At 48.3% G+C, this 15,818-nt stretch overlaps 1 non-coding gene across 1 annotated transcript; it reads right to left on the bottom strand.

Annotated features, from left to right (window-relative positions):
* Window positions 1–6,941: 6,941 nt before the first annotated feature.
* On the bottom strand, window positions 6,942–7,013 carry Trnat-ugu (transfer RNA threonine (anticodon UGU)). The gene has a single exon. It is a non-coding gene; the product is annotated as a tRNA-Thr (tRNA).
* Between the last annotated feature and the right edge of the window lie 8,805 nt (window positions 7,014–15,818).

The raw sequence follows: 15,818 nt of genomic DNA, 5'->3' as shown, positions 1-15,818 counted from the left end.
CACGACCGACGTGCTAATCGACGGCTGCGAAGCTGCACGCCTCCGCCACCGGCGAAGCAAACATCGGCTGCAGCTTCTGTTCCAATCAAAATAAGTTCCACTAGATAAAGTGATGCGTAAATTGTACATGTTATGAAATACGATATCCACTGTCAAACGTTAAACACGAACGAGAGCTCCGATACTTGTCGAGATGCAGTGCAAGGCTACTGACGGCACACGACCGGCTCGGCTGTGCTCGCATCGCAGCCGACGGCGCCTCTAACATTAGCGTACTTTTTTTTCTTTATGTTGAATTATTGCGAAGAGCGACTACAAAGGTAAGAAAATATTGTGGCTTGTGAGCGTCGGCGATTCATTCCGAAGCGCTGTCAGCTTTAGCTTTGAAGTGAACCGGAAAAGGCCTAGCTACGATATCAGCGCCGTCGAGCGATTAGCGGCGGTGAGGCTGCCGGCGGGGCCATAGTGACCCCTCCTCGATCCCTGATTGGTCACTTCGCTGTACGGCTGCCGCACAAATGGGTCCCGGTCCCATTCTCTCTCTCTCTACGGCAAGCAAACCTTGCCATTCGCTAGCATTCGCCGTCGAAGAGCGGCCCGCCAACAGTAAACGGTGTGCGGCGAGTTGCCGCACCGTTAACGTGGATGGGCCTTTAGCCGCGACTTTATACGCTTCTCGGCTACCCGCCGTTGTTGCCGTGCCGGCCCGTACTCATGCGAAGCGTGCCGCTATGGACCCTTCTTCTTCTTCTTTCTGGCGTTTTACGTGCCAAAACCAGTTCCGATTATGAGGCACGCCGTAGTGGAGGGCTCCGGATTACTTTTGACCACCTGGGGTTCTTTAACGTGCGCTACAACGCAAGCACACGGGCATTTTTGCATTTCGCCTCCATCGAAATGCGGCCGCCGCGGCCGGGATTCGATGCCGCGATCTCGTGCTCAGCAGCGCAACGCCTCAGCTGACTGAGCCACCCCGGCGGGTCGCTATGGACCCTGTGTTGCGCTCACGTCTAGAAAGGCCAACACTATCGAACTATGTTTGCGCAGCTAATCAGCCTGCTAAGCACGACTGTCTTGCAACGTGAACCATTTGGCACTTGCCTTGCAGGCTGTAATTACCGATTCGCAAGTGCGCACAAGCAAGCGACACGACGAGGAAGAGCAGGGAACGCGCATAACTGCTAGTAGACTAACCGCAAGTCGTAGGTTCTTGTGCGACCAATGAACATCGTCTGCTCCTGGTGACAACACCAGATGCACCCTGGTGACGTAACGACGGCCACTGGGGATACGGGAAAGGCACGGACAAAAAGCATAGCATAGTTTTTTTTTTTTTTTTTTTTTTTTTTTTTTTTTTTTTTTTTTTTTTTTGTGGCGCCCCAGCGGCGCGCAGCGCTTCCGTGTTTGGTATCGTTGATCGTGACGGCATTCTGAACACCATGGGCGTGCTTGCTTGAAATGTTGTTAGCTATGGTATGGTGTTAGTTTAACAGCGAAGTTGTTTATCGCTCGGCTTCTCTGCATTTTTCGTGCGCGTGTGCAAAAATACAGGCTGATCTTCGTGATAGTGCAGAAAGGGTCCAAGCGCAATGGCACATACCCCGGTGGACTCCGGGTAGCGGGCTCCGAGACCTGTAACGCACCCTTGAATTACATTCTTCCCACCTGGGAACTAAAGAGGTCCCATGAACTTGCGTAACGGGTACTACGACCGGATCTCAGCCCAAAAGGTGGACCCGCGTCGGCCATGTCTACGTTCGCACCGCCCTTCCACTTTCCAACCGCTTGCGTGCCTAGTTTAATGTTGCTCTACCGAGGCGGCGACACCGTCGCGCATGTATATAAGACAACGTGCCGTTCTCCATTTTGAATTTCACTTCTCTTATCTCGTGGTAATGTGGAGACCGCGTTCAGTGTGCACTCCCGGAGCCCATTGCATCCTCATCTCTGTTCCTGCCGTCGCTCAACGTATAGGCGCGTTGCTCCTCAGGAGTCCGGACTATACGCGGCCTCCCATTCTGTGTCACCTCTGTGGCGTGTGCTAAACAGCTTCGCTGGTCATCAACCTTCAGAGAGTGGAACGGCTCATGTTTTTTTTTTTTCAAATTTATTTCAATCTTATGGAGTATAAGTGTTCTAATACTCTCGTGGAAACCAGTACACCATTTGAAAGGACATAATACATATAACGAATACAACAATTTTCGAAGCCTTGCATTGTATTTACTTCTTCACAGCCGAACACGTGGCATTGCGCCATAAGAAAGCAGTGTTTCCGCGTGTCATTTCGTAAATTGGGTATTTCTCTAACTACTCAAAATATCCTCTCCTTCGGAGCTTCTTCATTGGGCTTTAGCCACAGGAACATCTGCATGGCCCTCTGTGACTCTGACTATATCTGTGACACAAAAAAACTACAAAGTTTTTTCTCTAAATAAATAATTGGATAACTCATTAAATCGCTAATTGTTGTTTCGAAATTATTCTAGCACCACCAAACTTTTTTCCTGTTTATATACAATTACAATTATTTTAATTCTGTCTCTGCCCTGTTATAATATTCTCGTAGAAACCAGTGCTCCATTTGAAAAGACATAATACATATAACGAAGTAAGCAATTCGCGAAGCCTTTCGTTGTCTTTACTTCTTCACAGCCGAACACACGGCGTGGCGCCATGAGAAAGCAGTGCATTTGACGCTGCATTTGACGCTCGTTTAGAGAAGACAAGGAAAAAGAAGCCTAGGTCAACATTTTTCCAGCAGCCGGAACCGTTCCAGACAGGCAAGGAAGTCTCACTGATTCAAGTGCACTTCGATCGCAAGAGATCAATACAAGAAGAGGTCAGTATCGCCATGGCCAGAGGATATGCAGCGCCTGAACCTCGACGAAAGGCAAGATGCGCTGGCGGAGCCGGATCTACTGCTCAGTTGCACGAGGAACGACAACATACGCCTCTTCGTGACAAGTCGAGACAGCCTGGAGCTTCGGCGCTGCGTCCTAACCCACCCGGCAAGGGCCACAAAGGACTACGTCGTCGTTGTCGGCAACGAATACCTGCGTCAGCGCATCACCAACGAACTAATGCAGTGCAACTAGATGAAGACATCCTGTTCGCTACGTACATCGAGGCCAGTGCCAGTGACGGCAACCAGCTGCGGCAGCTGTGGATCTTGCTCCTCCCGATGGGTGAGCAGAAGCTTCCTCGGCAGCAACAACGCTCTGCGTCAGAGCATCACCAACAATCTAATGCACCGTCCATTATGCTGGACACTTCAGAGCTATTGGAAATCACCATGCAATCGGTACATGTGCTGCAGCCCTTACAACAGGCTGTGCACGGCGCTTCGTCAAATACGACTTTCAGACACCTGGAACTTGTGTGCTTCTCCGTGTCCAGATGCCGAACTGACGTGACTGGTTGCCATTCACCACCGCCGACACACGGTCACCATTCCCTAATAACGGAAACTCAACGATTTGTGGCACCGCTGCACAATTCTCCTCAGCTTACGACAAGACCACCTGAAAAGTCGTCATTCACCAAGCCACCGGTGCGGCTGGACTCCTGTCGCACACATGGTCCTCTTGCCTTCTCTACTGATTTCACCATGACCTGTTGTGTTTTTGACGATAGCTGCGTGAGCGGTGTGGTAGAACGCACTGCAGCAGTTGCTCGCCTCAAGGATGATGTAGACGCGGCGCAGGTGAGGAATGGCGATGCTTTTGTGGCCCTCCCAGAGGTTGCTCATGTGGCCCAGGAGGACGACCAGCTAGGCGAATATTTGCTGCTGGCCCTGGGTATCGACCTGCTGAACCAGTGGCTCCCACGCAGCTATATTTGCCTCCACGGCCTTCAAGCAAACCGCAGAATAGGTCTCGGAAATAAGGCCCTGGCAGCAGTTAAACTTCCTCGTCCGCTCGTCATGCCGAGCATCGAACTTTTCCTCTACGGGACGGCAAGATACAGGGAGCAGGATGGAGAAGAAACGTTGGATGCAGTAACACAGCCATGTGCAGAAGACCAGGATGAACGTGAGAGGCTGATCGCAGTCACGCAGTCACTCAACGACGAAGTGGAGGAAGAAGACGGGATGGAACACTCCATGTATGCTCCCACGCAATCAGGGGAAAGACACCCGCGCCTCCTGTCGGGTCAGACCGAGCTCAGCTTCGACCAATGCGAAGTACCTCAGCCAGACAGCGACTACAAAGGAGGCGACGATGACGACGAGAGGTTCTGCGCGCCGGCCAAGGAGCACGATTCTCCCCTGCTGAACGTCCATGCCTTGCTGAAGTACAGGAGAGAGAGTGGATCAGTGGTGAAAGAAGGTAACAACGATGACATGAAACCGACGCTGTCGCCTACAAATACAACCGATGAGACTCCGCCACCTTTCCCTGGCTTTGTTAATCAGACTGATCCTGAAAATGATGATGGCGACGCGAGCATTGTCGCAGCCCAGCCCTCTCCATCTCTTCTCGATATAACTGGTGCGACTCTCTACAGCGAGTGCGTGGCACCTAGACGCGTTGCTGCATCGCCCGTCATTGGAAGCTTCGGAAAGACGTTGGACAAGCCACCGGTCAGGGGGATGAGTCTGAAGAAGCCCACAGGTGACACTGTACCAGAACTTTCCAGTGACCAGACCCCTGCAGGAGCAGAATGGATGCAGCAGCAGCAGCGGCTCGAAGCCTCCTCGCAGTCATAGGCATCCAACAAACTGACTTACATCGAAGAAGCGCACGACAAAAAAGATTTGGGCTCAAAAACCGCAGATACTTCTTTTGCTGATTCCACGATGAGCAATGCTGAGCATACGAACTAGCACTCAAGCATCACAGCCACTTACGCCCGCCATAGGTACCCGTAGAACCGCAAGAACGCGAATATGGTAATAACTGAAGACACTACTGATAACGGTGACATGCCTCTACTTCATATGAGTGATCTCGCTTGTGATCTTTGCATGCACTCTGTATATCTTCCGCGCTGAGTGCGTAGCCGTTTTGCCGTCGTCGTTTCGTGGGCCAAATGATGCTTGGATTTTCTTCAGTGGACGCTCGTGCAGTCATTAGGATTGCATGGGGTTGGACGAGACGACGTAATGCGGGCCTGCAACATTCCGCATACATTAAGGACGGTGGGACGTGAGGAGCATACTACTGGGTCATAAAGCTATTCTCAATTTATTAGCAATATGCCACTAGGACCTTTCATATGTTGGTGATACGATCGTGAATATTGTGCTTCATTTGGCGGATTTGATACTGCCATGTGCGCAATCGCCACACGAGCACTTGCGAGCAATGAAGAAAATATTGCCAAGCTGTTTAGGAGTATCTCCATACCAATAAAAATAGTATTAATGAATGAAGAAGAAAGTGACTACTATAAATGTACTCAAACAGCTATCTCATGTGAATTCGCAACTACGAAGTAGTTGTTCATACCAAGTTAGAGCATTTCCTGTTCGTCATTCGGTCCTGAAATTATCCTTGCTTGCAATCGCCCGATTTCTTGCGCTACCCTTTCAGGGCACATGCAATATGTTGAAGGATCATCATGAGCATTCACATCATCATCATCATCATCATCATCATCATCAGAAAGATTAGGTGCGTGTGCTTACGATACAGGCCAGGTGAGCGTACTAACATATATATATATATATATATATATATATATATATATATATATATATATATATATAGGAAAATCAGAAGCACAACTTCGCTGTTATCTTAGGTTTATTATTCACCCAACAGTTTCGGTCGGTGGACCGACCTTTTTCAAGGGATACAGGAAATTCTCGCAACAGTCTTTTCATATCTTCAGGTAGAGGAAGAAGGCGCCAAAAAAAGTGAGAAAGGAGAGATAGAGAGAGCTAACAAAAAAAAAAATCCCAGGGAGAGAGCCAATGGCAGGGAGATTACTTGTTGGTAACGGGGTTCTTCACGACGCGTGCTTGTCATTATTGGCAGTGGACAGTGCTTGATACGGTCCCCATTATGGGTAGCTCTTAATGGTGTTTGACATCCACAATTGACGGACAGTGACACTGTCCGTCAATGGGCCAATGTCACGCTTGGCCCATTGAAAAGTCGAGTTACTATATATATATATTTAAGATTTTCCTGGTTATGCGAACGTAATTAGCGGTGACACGCAGAAGAAATGGGCTATTCAATAAGCAAAGCTGACCCATGCGACTACAAGCACTCGGAAACGTTATACGGGTGTTTTCACGGTGTCATGAACCAGTTACGTGATTCACCAAGCTAATATAGGGGGGAGAGGGGGGGGGGCATATTATGGTTGATTTGAAGGCCAACTTTGAAGTGTGTGCGTAATTAGGGCTATATGAAATGGGTCAACAATCGTTTTCTGCCTGTTAATTCGGAGGCGGATATGAAACGGTTACAAAGTTTTTTCGCTGCCCTGGGAGAACCGAAAGCAGCAGTATGTGTTATATTTTGGGAAACTTGGAAACGAGCTATGGGTGATCTGTACGGAAGTTTCCAACGGTATATTTCCTTAACTGCATTTGCAGCAAATTACTTATTCAGGAGCTGCAAAGGTTTACAAGCGTATTTTTCGAGCCGCTTAAAAATTTTACACTGTATTTTGGAAGAATTCAACGTGATGCAAAGTTTGTAGTAGGAGGTCTGTTGTAGATGTCTCCACTACCCTCTTTAAACTAAAGGAGGCAACTTGTATATATTTCGTAGAAGTAGGGGGTAAGGTACCTGTTGACGTTTAAGCAAGGTTCGTATTTGTGGGTTAATATATATATATATATATATATATATATATAATCATATCATAAGAAGCCAACAAACATTGACACCAAGAACAACATAGGGGAAATTACTTGCACACGCTAATTGAATTAAAGAAATGATAAATTAATGGAAATGAAAACGGATGAAAAAACAACTGTCCGCAGGTGGGGAACGAACCCACGTCTTCGCATTACACGTGCGATGCTCTCACCATTGAGCTACCGCGGAACCGTTTTCCCATCCGCTTTCTGGGTATTTATGTTTTACAACTAGAACTAACTCTGGGAGTGTTAGCCAGCGCCACCACTCACAAGCCTAGGGGCGGATGTGGAACATCCTTTCTGCCCCAGGCGTCACGAGCACGTGATCTTTTTGGGTGATGGCAAATGTTTGTTGGCTTCTTATGATATGATTAATAAAAATCGGGCCCTTCGGTTCCCTTTCTTCTCGTATATATATATATATATATATATATATATATATATATATATATATATATACTGTAGCAGCGCTGTACTGGGAGAACTACTTGCAATTTTCACGATACGGACACTACTCCGCGGCCGCGTAGCGAAGCATTATACCAGTGATCCATGCGAGCCGATCTGGAAACTATTGCATCTGTTGCACTTAGATAGGTCTCTTCTCGAGCTCTTTTTCGGTGTCTTCCTCAGAAACATGTTGCCATAAGCAATCGCAAGATCATTGTTGCGTGCCGTTCTTCATATCTACACGATGGAAAAGTTGTTAAATGTCATTCCATCGTTTCCAAATTGTCAACGAGGTGAAGAGGAGGCAGCTATGGGGCCAGCAACTACGAATACGAAATCCCATAACGGCGACGATTGTTGTATGCAGTGGCGTAGCGGGGCAGTAGCACATCCGGCAGGTGTTTCCCCCACCCCCCGCCCCGAGAGAGAGCGAGAGAGAGAGAGAGCGAAGTTTATATATGAAGAAAGGCAGAGAGGTCGGCTTGAGCGTTAGTTTGCTCTGGCCTGCTACTCTACAGTGGGGAAAGGGGGGAGAGAAAAAGTAGGTGCCTATATACATGTACATCACGTTGAGGTCATACTAGAGTGGTGCGTCGAGTCCGGTGGCTTGACGGAAGGCTATAGTCGCTTCGATGACCACAGCTGCGCTCTTGGCGTCAGGCCAAGGACCTCATACAATCTCGTCAGATATTGGTCACTCGTTGAATAGTAGAAATAAGGCTCTGCCGTTCTCGCGCGTACACTGGGCATGAGCAAAATAGGTGCTCAAGTGTTTCAGGCGCTTGGGAGTGATCATAGTTGGGACCAATGTCACTGCAGCCGATGATATGCGTATAACGCCTCGTGAGTGCAACACCATTACGAATCAGGTGTATCATACTCGTTATACTCCTCTTCAGTTTATGAGGCATGCGGAACTTCATTTCTGGGTCCCACTTGTGCAGTCGCTGTGTCGTCGATCTGTTTTGGTCCAGTGCTCAAGTGTAGAGTTCCGCATAACACACCGAAGCAGGGCATTCGTGTCTATCCGTGAGAACGCAATGCTTACTTCTGGCGCATTATTTACAGCTATTTTAGCTTCAGCGTCTGCTTGTTCATTTCATATCACGCCACAGTGTGCAGGTATCCACCGAAAGGTGACATGGTGGCCGCTTCTTGTCGCAATGTTGAGAAGCTCTGTGATTTCGAGCCCGTGCAGTGCTCTAGCCCAGATACCTTACCCCACTCATCCCCCCCCCCCCCCCCCCGAAAATAATTTACTGGCTGTGCCACAGTTTGTATGCTCGTGCCATTTTCAGCCAAATGGCTGCCTTTTTCTAGCTGAGAGAATTTACATGAGTGATTGATTTTTTTCCGTCAGAGTACGGCGCTCTAACTAAGCTGGTGTGCACCTAAAGCTCTCAATTATTTTGCTTCTTACTGTCGCCCTCATCGTTCCGGTTCCAAATGTAGTCATTTCGCCTTTCAACGTGAATCACGAACAACACGGTTGTTGCTAGCCTGGGCCGGTATTACTCAGTTCTAATAGAGTCAACCGAGGTAAACAGCATTTAACTAGCTCCAAGATTAAAAAAAGTCGCGGAGCTTGTTTCATCAATAACAAGTCGTGGAATAGGGGAAAGCGTTGCATGAATGTATACCCGCAGACATGGCTTAGTCGCTATGGTGCTGCGCTGGTAAGCACTAGGTAGCGGGAACAAATCCCGGCAGCGGCGGCTGGATTTCGATGGGGGCTAAATGCAATATCGCCCTTGTGCCATGGATTCGGCGCGAGTTGAAGATGCCCAGGTGGTCAGAATCATTCCCGAATCCCCGACTACGGTGTGCCACGTAATAAGATCGTGGTTTCCTCACAAACTCCAGAATTCTGCATGAATGTTCTCACGTTTTCGGTGCCATCGCTGGCGAACCTCGCTAACTGCATGAATCTTTTAGACAATCATATGCGCCGAGTGGCATGTTACTGGCAGCTCCGACAAAGTTCACGCTACGCTGGTAGCCAATCTGCGCTGTCCTAACGTTTGCGCGGTAGCCTGTAGCAGAGAAAAGGAAAACGCTGAAGAATCCCTTTTGTCAATTCTGCGTATTTATTGAGCCCGACCCACAGGGAGCGATTTTCTTACGAAAAACTGGCGAACGGCCGCGCGCGGCGTCCGCCCGGCGGCCGGCGGCTGTTCGCCGTCGATCATGCTGGGCTAGATATGTTCGCAGGCGGTCAACCGCCCGCCAGAAGCGGCGAATGAAGGCTGTCAGCACGGACCAATCAGGGCGCGGCCGCGTCCGACTTCCTGCAGCCCCATTTGAATCGGCTAGCCAGCCAAAGAGCCTAGAGCGAACATGGCGACAAAAGCTGCGCGCATCGCGTACAATGATCGAGTGATCACAGCCGTCCAGGCCCGACCAATATGGTTCCGCTGCAGAATAATGGTTCAGTTGCAGATACAAAACCATTTTTTCCCTGCATTTTACTGGGAATGGAATCACGCTGTGTCTAGCACCACTGAAATGGTGGCGGTGGCCGCCTGTTTTTTGGCCACATGTGGGTGCAGCACGGCGGTGGCACGCTGGCGTTCCGCCGCGCTGGTGCGGGCCGCGCGAAGTTCGCAGTGAAAGTTCACTCCATGTGGGCCGGGCTTTAAAGTGTGCTCATTTGCAATTGACGGTGCACGAATCAGTGCGAACTTCAGCTATTCACTTTGACTTAGAGCAACATCTTTATGCTGCGTATAAACCATAAGGAAACACGTATAATTATTATTACTGCGCTGGTGACCTGAGAGGCGAAGTATCGCCGGCAGCGCGAGTAGCAACTCTCAATAGAAAATACTCGCGTGTTAGCAGGCGGCCGTTCGGCGCATGCAGTAGGCAGACGTTACGCCTGCATTGAAAGACAGACGAGTCATTCCGCTGAGACGCATCAGTTTGATGTCATCAGTATCGCGTTAAATGGCAAATTGAAGCATTTATAGCTTGAAGGAGATATCAGCGTAACGGCGACGTGTTTGTATTTCCCTTATCTTTCCGCTGTGCAGAAACATTCATGACGCCTACTTCACTGAACAGCTCACGGAAACGCACCGAGACGGTATGTGAATCCGCTGCTTGCACGGCAGACTTTTGCAGGCATAAGCCGACGACTTCTTAAGCGGCTGGAAAACTACGCTTGTAAAACGTTCGAACGCCTGAATAAGTAATTTTAGTGCATAGTCTGTTTGTGAAATATGCATTTCGTAGTTTCCGTACATATCAGCCATAACTCGTGTCCATGTATCTGCCAATGTAACGTTAGTGCCACTTTCGATTCTCCCCCCCCCCCTCCCCCCCCCCCTCCCCAGGGCAGTTCGGCAGTTACAAAAAACTTTGTAACCGCTTCACATGTGCCTCCAAACGTGCAGAAAACGACGAGTTAACCATTTTCATATAGCCATATTTACCCACACACTTCAACCGTGGCCTGCCGGTCAACCTTAACATATATACCCCCCCCCCTCCCTTCCCCGTATGCACTATATATAAACTTCGGCATAGTGTTTGCCTGAGTACAAATAGTTTCCAGCAGGACGTACGGACACAGAGAGAAAGGGACGACGACACACGCTGGACTGACAACTGTATGTTTATTCTTGGTCTCCCACACCTGTTATAGCTCAATGAAAACATTCCCTTCAGGGTCATCGTGTCGGAAAGGAACACATGGCAGGCACAAGTTTCCACGTGTCTGGCAATGCAGTTGTCGCGGCTTGACGTCCAGGATCCATACAGGATCGACAGCTCAAGGGCCGTTATAAACTATACCTTCATACTCGTGGTTCGGCGGTCTCGGCAGTTTTTCTGTCGACATTCAAGACATGTACTACTCCGTTCCCCATTCAGGTATGTTGGCGGTGCTTCGAGCAACAATCGAGGAGAAAGGCGTTGTACTATTCCAGAATAATGCTGGCGTTCTCTTGGACACCTTACACGAGCTTTTGTCCTCCTATCTTGATGCCACTGTCATTGGTGTTGGAGAACATCACTACATTCAAAGAAGCGGAGTGTGCATCGGCTCACGAGTCGCACCGTACATGTGTGACATTTTCCTCGAAGCAGTTGGTAGATGAATTGAGGATGCTTTAAATGACAACCACGTTCTAGCAATATTTCGCTACGTGGATGATTTTCTCGTATTATGCAAAACAGCAGATGAACTAGAGTTAACCAAGTACAGGGAAGCTGTCCTGGGCTAGTATTTTGTAGCGATGCCTTTCCGGTTCTAATGCCTTTTCGCGCTTATTGGGCTTTGTCAGTGGTCCGAGCGACGGTCCGCTCGCGTTATCAACGGTATCAGCCGGCCGTGAGCGTTGGATAATACTAGTATACAATAAGTCATAAGGCATCGCTACAAAATAGCGTCCCTGACTACATTCAATGAAGCATGTCCGGATTTAAGCTTCACCTTTGAAATGCCAGAAAGGAAAAGAATTAGGTTTCTTGAGACCGGCTCTTGCAACGGCTTCCTGCGATACGATTCCGACTATTCCACGGTGACCACGGAGATAGAAGCCGCCCTAAAGAAGTCGTGTCATCACCTCATAGAAGAAAGCTTTATGCACCAGGTAACCAGGCTCAACAACGCTGGCTATCCGAAAGGCCTGCTTACAGCAGTCGCCCAAGGGTTGCTAAAGAAGCTGAAACTCCGGAACAGCAAGTCTCAAGAAGAAAAAAACAGTCAACAGAAAAGGAAGAAGGTCGCTATTGTGCCTTATGTACCCGGCCTAACCCATAAGCTAAAGAACATAGCCGGAAAGGAAATCGTCACGGTTGTTTGTTCAGCACCAAACAAGGCTTATTCAATGTGTGCGCGAGTCAACAATGAAAAGAAAAATAATCAGTGCACAATCAACCACCAGAAGAAGTACACTAGCTGCAAGACAGGGGTGATATATGACCGAGGATATATAGGACAAACAGGCAGGTGTGTCAATGACAGGACGAGAGACCATGCTGCATTTTTAGAAGGAATCTCCGCTTGGCATCTCGATTTTTATCATCGCCAGCCTTGCACCGTAGAATCTTAGTGCACCAAGGTTTCAGAAAAAAGCAAAGACAAGATGACGCGCGAAATTTTAGAAGCCATGGTCATTGACAGAAGCGGGCAATCATGCATCACTACATCATCGATACTACTAACAGAAAAAGAAAGAAGTTGCTTGCATGTGCAAAGACGATATTTCGCTCTAAGAGACGGATAAGCGGCATAACAAAATGAAGAAGCATTGGCTGTCTTGTGCTATAAGAGGTGTGGGAAACCAGAATAAAGATTCAATTGTTAGTCCAGCGTGTGTCGTCGTCCCTTTCTGTCCGTGTCCGGACGTTCTGCTGGAAACCATTTGTGCTATATATAAACTTGTTCAGTCACATAGTTTTTTCATGACGGCTGTGCCCAACCCTAGAAAACTCTACATTTGCCACCAACAAATGATGGGAGGAATTCCTCAGAAGCGACAAGCACCACATCCAGCTCCAGGCAGTACAGAGGGCCCACGACATCGCAACGGGACTTCGCCTCCCGGTGCCATCGTGGACGGAGCCACCGACTTGACCTGAGGGAGCCTTGGGCTCCCCCGGGCCACAGTTTCTCAGGACCAAACAAAGTTCTCGTCACCGTCACCGTGAAAACACACCTATAACGTTTTCGAGTGCTCGTAGTCACATTTACCAGCTTTACTCTAAAATTGGCGCATGTCTTCGTGTCACCACAAATCATCGTTCGCATATACAGGCAACTCTTTTAGATGCAGTGTCATTATGGTATATGGCTCTTCAGGCCTGTTTCCTAAGCACACGCACCTATTCTTGCTGATAATGATGATTATGATGTGAATTATCATGATGATCCCTCAAAATATTGCATGTGCCCTCAAAGGGGAGAGCCATGAAACGGGTGATTGCAAGCAAGGATAATTTCAGGAACGAATGACGAATATGAAAAGCTATAACTTGGTATGAACAACGAATTTGTAATTGAGAATTCAGATGAGACAGTTGTTTGCTTACATTTATAGTAGTCACTCTCTTCTTCTTTCATTATTACTATCTTTATTGCCATGAAGATATTTCGAAAGAGCTTGGAAATATTCTCTTCGTTGCTCACAAGTGCTCGTGTGGCGCGCGCATGGCGAGACACGAATACCCTGTCAACCATAAGTAAAGGCATCGTCGTCACTTCCGGGTAACGCGGTCAGCAAGCAAAGATAGCCGCAAGATTGTGCGTCAAATCATATTGCTTTAATTGTGTCAAATACGCCAAATGAAGCACCATATTCAAGATCGTACGCCGCGAGTACACTAACATATCAAAGGTCCTAGTGGATATTGTAAATAAATTGAGAATCTCTTTATGACCAAGAAGTCTGCTGCACACGTCCCACAATCGTCACTGTATGCGGCATGTTGGAGGCCCACACGGCATCATCTCGTCCAACCACATGCTATTCCGCTGACTGCACTAGCGTCCGCGCAAGGGAATCTTAAGTGTCGTTGGGCCTACGCAACTACGATGGGAAGATGGCTACGCTGACCCAGCGCGGCAGATATACAGAGAGCATGCAAAGATCATTAGCCAGATTAATCACTACCAGACCGCCATCCACTTCAGCCTACTCAATGCCGAACTCCTCGTTTAAGCTTGTGGAGAAGCTGTCCGAGCGCCAGATGGGTTGCCAGTGTCTGCCGGCATTTCACTGCTTCTGCAGGCTTCAGAAGCCTCTTTTCCCTCTTTGACAGTAGAATCTTGAGCTGTACTATCTTCCTTATCATTAGCCGTTGTGTCCAAACACGTAACATCGCTCATATGAAGTAGAGGCACGTCACCGACTTCGCTATTCAGTCTTCCTTTATTAGCATATATGCTTTCTTGCGGTTTCACGGATACCTTTCGTGAGTTTTGAGTGGTTACGATGCTTGAGTGCTCGTTGATATTGTGAGCTCAACATATGCCTCACCTTCATCTTCATCATCTCCACATATCATCATCCATTGTACAAGTTACTCATCTGTATATATCATCATCAGCTTCAAAGCTTCATGTTCGTGTGGAAGCACGACCTCGGCTGGAATTAGGCTGTTCGTTAAATGTAAATAAATTATTTATAAGAATGGAGGAAGATTTTGCCGTGGTCACTGAGGAAAATGTGCGGAGCTCCATGACGTAAAAAAAAGTCGCAGTTTCGCCCGAAAGGCGAAGCATCAATTGCGATAGCAAAATTACTAGTAGAGTATAATGAGCAAGGATAGTAGTTTTATGGGCTACATAAACTGGGACACATTCGCTTACTAACTGAATTAACAAGCATGGGGTCAGCGCGCTCAAGCAAACATGAACAGATCACACTCGATGACCACAGGCAAGCTCGGCAGTAGCAGTGACCGAAGGTTCGTGTGGCCTATTGCTTCAACGGAAACTGAGCGGCGAAAGCACAGTGCATACAAAGGTCAGAGCCGTGTGGAGATTGCTTTCAAGATGCGGTGCGCGCGACAGCCCTCGGCCACGCAACCTACAAGAACGCAGTTCCTGGCAGAGTAGAAGCAGCGCACCCTCCCTCCCGCGCTGCCTTACCGCTTTCCTTCTTTCGCGTGGGAGATTGAGTCGCCAGCTCCCCTTGCATTCGGTCAGCTAAACATAACTCCCCTCTCTCCCTCCCTCCCCTCCCCCCACGACCTTTGGCACGACCGGAGACGTTGTGTTTGCTCTCCGCCGTGCGTTCGCTTTCCGTGAAAGTGCGCGTCCCTCGCGAGCTTTCACTCGCACACACCTCATACGGCGCGCGGCGACGAGTTTATTGCCGTTGGATTTTTACGGAACCTCACGGCGACGACGACGACGGCAGGAATGCGCTTGGAGTGTCCATATAATTGCTATCCCAATAAAAAATTATGCTTAGAAAGAAATCGGTGACTTCAGCGGCAGTCCCCGCTTTGTAGAAAGGCTGCCACAGCGTAGCGTATTAGGCGGTCAACGGCCGTCCAAATCCACCGATTGCCATTTCAGGTCGTCGGAAGATGTCCGTACAAGCCTATTCCAGCGACTTCAAAAATATTTCCGGCCTCACTCACCATGGGCTCATTTCAGCGCCGGAAACTGCTAGTGACTTTTGCTGGGAAAAGCAGACATATCTAACCTATTTATTGTTTCCGAATATTCACTCATGACGAGATCTTATTCTTCGCCACTTCGGATGAGGTCCATTCTCCGCAGAGTTTTATTTCAAGAGCGAGGGAATTAACTTTAATGAAAAAGATGGCTCAGTGGCCTAAGCAGGGGTAAGGGTCAATAAGGGGGGGGGGGGGGGGGAGGACTGCTGTGATTCACTTATCTAAATAATATATGCTAGCGTGACGTACATTATGTAAAAATATTCGTAGTTTTATTGTGACAACTATGTATAAAGACCGCTACCGCCAAACGACGTCATAGTCTTTCACTCTCGATATAGCTGCAGGTTCAAGTAGAGCACTATAAAAACCAACAGGTCGATGCAAATGTTCCAGTAGAAAATTTTGC

This window comes from Dermacentor silvarum, chromosome 1 (assembly GCF_013339745.2).
Source record: "Dermacentor silvarum isolate Dsil-2018 chromosome 1, BIME_Dsil_1.4, whole genome shotgun sequence".
In the NCBI taxonomy this organism is placed as follows: Eukaryota; Metazoa; Arthropoda; class Arachnida; order Ixodida; family Ixodidae; genus Dermacentor; species Dermacentor silvarum.
This window is presented reverse-complemented; position numbering and strand designations above follow the sequence as displayed.